Raw genomic sequence first — 4,685 nt, forward strand, 5'->3', positions numbered from 1 at the left:
GGCCTGCTGAGGGGGAAGGGAGGCATACTGGGGGGAGGGGAGGCATGGGGGGGGAGGAGGCCTGCTGAGGGGGAGGGGAGGCATGCTGAGGGGGAGGAGGCATGCTGGGGGGGGAGGCATGCTGGGGGGAGGGGAAGCATGCTTCTCAAGGTGCCCAAGGCCTCCCCAGAGAATGCCAAAGCCGGCCAGACCCAGAGGAGGCTACCTGCTGGCCCTGGACCTCTCTCTCCTGGACCCAGGACCGCAACGTCTCAGACTGAGAGTCAGCCTCCTTTTCCAGTCAGCCCTGGGGTGCGGGGAAGCCTGAAGGGGCTACACCCCCTTGCCCTGGTCCAGGTTCCGGCACAGCTGTCCTGCCCCTACTGTGTCTTCTCCACAAAGTGTCCAAGGGACAAAACCTACACAGGGATCATGTTCCTCCTCAGGCTCAACAGTTCCCACCTTCACACTTCCCACCTCACAAAATCCAAGTGCTCCCCATGGCCGATGAGGCCCTTCAGGGCCCACCTGTCACCCCTCTTGTGGACGCAGCCATGACCAGCATCGTCATGGTTGGGGGTAAGACTGGGTGGCTGCTGAGGTCCTCAATGAGCAGGGGAGGAGGGGGAAGGTCAAGGTGGAGGGGTGGGACCCTCAGATGGGCCTCGACATGAGGAGGGTGGGCTGAGAATATTCTGGGACTCCCAGTGTGGAGCAGAGAAAACTGAGCACCTGTTCCTTCATCTCCAGGCCTGAGAGCCTGACGGGCTGGTGCAGGTGCAGGTGCAGGGGTGGCAGATTACTGCAGGGGGAGCAGGTGGCAGGAAGGGAGGAGAAGGGGACAGAGAGGGCTTCGAATGGCGCTGCTCGAGGGCGGGCAGGCTCGTGTGGCCTCTGGACTCTGGGTGGACGCAGGAAGGAAGAACCACATGTAGGAGCCCTTTGGGGCTGGGTGGCTGCTGGCCTCTCTCGGACCCCAACTCCCGCTCCCCGCAGCCATGTCCGGCTGAGCCTTGGTTGCAGTGACAATAAGACCACTCTGTGTGGCTCAGAGGGGAACTCTCAGAGGGTGTGCATTTTCCTTTCCGATCCGCCTTCTGGAAAAACAGGCTATCAGGGAGCAGTGTGGAAGAGGTGTGCTAAATGAGAGGTGAGGACTCCCTGGGGGGGGATGGGGACCCAGGCTCTGTGGCGCCCCCCAGGGAGCACCCAGGAGCGGGGGCAAGACAAACAGAGAAGTATGGCATGGGGAGGGCTGTTCCTGGGGGAGGGGGGGTCAGGAGCGGCCAGAAGAGCAGCCAACTGGGAGCACTTGAGGGGAACAGAACAGGTGAGACCCAGGGGAGCGGAGCCTCAGACCCAGAGGGCGGATGACCACGTCCCGAGGGCAGATCTCCGGCCTAGGGCTGTGGAAGCCCCCGCAGCCCCTGAGGGGCAGCCCTGGGCACTGCTCCCTTTCACCCAGACCCTGCCCCAGGGTATCACTTCAGAGGGACAGTCTCTGTCTAGCCTGCCTGGCTCTGACCCGGATTTCCTTCCAGCCCTCAGCCGAGCCGCCCTGCCCTCCTAGGTCAGGCCTTGACACTCTCCTCTGAGCCTCAGACTTCTGGAACCCTCCGCCTCCTCCAGGCAGCCGCTCAGAAAAGGCCCAGCTGCCCCTTCCCTCGGGGTTTCAGCCTCCAACCCCTTTCTGCTCCTGTTCCTTCTCAGGTGCTTGCCTGGGAAAATTGCCTCTGGAAACCAAACCCAGGAACGCAAAAATGGGTGTGGGAAGCGGCCACCCCTCCTCGGCAACAATTTCCAGAGGATTCTGTGAAGCAGAGTTTCCATGGGAACATGTGAGGTTCCACACAGAGCCTCGGTGGAGCCAGGGGTCCCCTCACACCCAATACCACAGGACCGTGCCCTCGTGCATTTTGGCCACCAGCCCTAACTAACCTGAAATCAAATTACTGGCAAATCTGCCTTTTTTTTTTTTCCCCTTCTAATTTAAAGGCACACTCCATTCTAAGGATGCCTCTGGGATTTCCAGGATGGATTTTTATGTAGCTCAATAGGTTCCTTGGCAGGCGGCTCAGCCAGGAGAGGTGGGCCATGGCCCCGGCCCAGCCAGGCTGACAGAGCCGTGTCTCTGTCCCTCCTGCGTGCCAAGGGACATCATTTACCGGCCCAAGGGGCTGCCTCAGACCTGGATTCAGACTCCAAGAGCTGGAGACATGAGCACGGGGCCCTGGGACACCTCCCTTATGAGGCTCCTTCCCCGACCTTCACTCACAACCACGGCCTGCGAGCCTTGGGGGGGGCGTGGGGCAGGCCTTCTTCTCCGCACCCCGGGTTTAGTGTGTGTTTATCCAAGCGGGTGATGCAGACGGTAACAGTCCCTCTGATGCTCCTGCCAGTTACAGTCTCCACCCCAGGCCCCCTGCCCTGGGTCTTTTGGGTGTGTGTGTGGTTTTTTTTTTCCTTCAGGCTATTTTTATTGCGTCCACGTATATGTGCATATATACGAACTTACAACGTATCTAGTGCTTGTGCGGGGTTCTGAAGAGCTTAACTGGAATGTTTCGGTGGGTGCTGGCTTTGTTGGTGCAGCCCCACGAGGTGGAGACCTGCCTGTGACAGCCACGCAGAAGCCACCAGACTCTTTGATTACAGCGAAGGATTCGGCAGGACCGATGGATCCTAACTTAACCAAGCCCCTGGAAACAGCCTTTTCTGTTGTTTACAATTTCCATCTTCGCAGAAGGTGCTGCAGGAAACGTCCTTGGACATAAATTGCAGAACCTTCTCCGTGGGGACACGGCGAGAAGGGATCCCTGGGGCCCGGTGGGGGGGGGGGGGGGGGCGGCGTTCACTATTCTAACAGAGGCTGCTGTAGAGTCTCACTTGTCCATGTGCCTGTCTCGGTTCCCCGAGCCTGTCTCCACGAGCTCACTGGATCCCCCTGCGAAGTTGGGGGGGGCAGAGGGGGAAGAGGGGGACCCGTCTTCCCATTTTACCAGAGCAGAAACTACAGTTCAGAGAGGCTGACTGGCTAGAGGTCAGACCGCGGGGAAGTGGCAGCACTGGGCTGGGTCCTACTGTGTGTGGTCCTGACTCCCCAGGTCAGGTGGGGGGGAGGGCGTGGCATAAAGTGTCTTAGATGCACTCAGTGCCCGCAGAGCTGGGTAGTCCTTGAAGGGACACATTCCAGCCAGAGATAAACTGCCAGGCTTACATTGCTCAGAATCGTAGGGGTGGGGGGTGGGGGGGTCCTCTTTGGGGTCGTCTGTCTTCTTGGGGAAATGAAGGCTGGTCAGGAGAGGTGGTGGAGTGGGGGCCGCCTGGCAGCCCACCTGCACTGGGGGCCTGGCTTCAGGCAGACTAGACATTTGGATTCCTAGCCTCCCTTGGAAATTTCCGGGCACAACATGCCTGGAGGTGCGAGCCGCCTCTTGGAACTTCATAATCCGCGATAATGCTGCTGTAATTGGCATTGTTTTGCATTTACAATCCTCCCGTTACCTGAAAACCTGCTTGCAGTGGCTGCATCTGGAGAGGGTTTAATTTGACCGCTTTGTGGACCTGGAGGGGCTGAGGAGCACAGGCTTTTCCTCTGTGCCCCTTTGCCCACCCCTCCCCCCTCCCCACATTCAGATTCCCCAGTGAGTGCCACAGGCCTGGGTGGGCCAGGCTGGCTGAGCTCAGGGTGCGGCCTCCCCCCAGGACCCCCAGACTGATCAGGGGACTGCTTTTCTCCCCAGTTCCCCTTCCTTCTGGGTCCAGCCCACCCATCTAGTCTCCCTTCAGATGCTTCCCCTTCCTGGGCCACCTGGGGGGCTCAGTCAGTTGAGCTTCCGGCTCTTGGTTTCAGCTCAGCTCATGATCTGACAGTTCAGGAGTTCAAGCCCCGAGTTGGGCTCTGTGTTCAGCGTGCAGAGACAGCTTGGGATTCTCCCTGTCTCCTCTCTCTCTGCTCCTCCCGTCTCTCTCTCTTTTTCTCAAAATATATAAATACATTTTTAAAAAATCCCTTCTCCTCCAGCCCTTCCCGGGCTCAAGCACCAAACTGATCTTTCAGTGGCTGATCTGATACCTCTCCCCTCTCTAAACCCTGCAGTACCTCACATTTATTCATTTTTTTAATGTTTATTTTTTGAGAGAGAGACAGAGTGTGACCAGGGGAGGGGCAGACACACACACACACACACACACACACACACACACAATCTGAAGCAGGCTCCAGGCTCCGAGCTGTCAGCACAGCCTGATGCAGGGCTTGGCCGCACGGGCTGTGAGATCATGACCTGAGCTGAAGTTGGGTGCTTAACCGACTGAGCCACCTTGGGGCCCCAGTTCTTACTGAAAGAGGAAGAACAGGCTTTTGGGTTTTTTTTCCACTTTCCAGGAAGTGATCCCGAGTAGGTGATCCATTTTCCATAGTGAAAACTGAGACAGGCTTGTTGTTACAGCCACACCAGGAGAGGCGCGGCAATGAAAGAGCAGGTCCTGGGAGGCGAGCACCCTCCCTCCAGACGGGCGGAGGCAGGCTCTGTGTGGGGCTGTGGGAGACGAGGCCCGGGCATCGGAGAAAGGCGAGCAGGGGACCCCGGCTTCACATCGTGGCTCTCGGAGCTGTCAGGGGCTGCTGACTCGATGGCACGTGCCTGCAGAGCTCACGTCAGGGGCGGAGAGCCCTGATGGCGGGGGGGGGGGGGGGGGGGGGG

This window comes from Suricata suricatta, chromosome 10, assembly GCF_006229205.1.
Source record: "Suricata suricatta isolate VVHF042 chromosome 10, meerkat_22Aug2017_6uvM2_HiC, whole genome shotgun sequence".
In the NCBI taxonomy this organism is placed as follows: Eukaryota; Metazoa; Chordata; class Mammalia; order Carnivora; family Herpestidae; genus Suricata; species Suricata suricatta.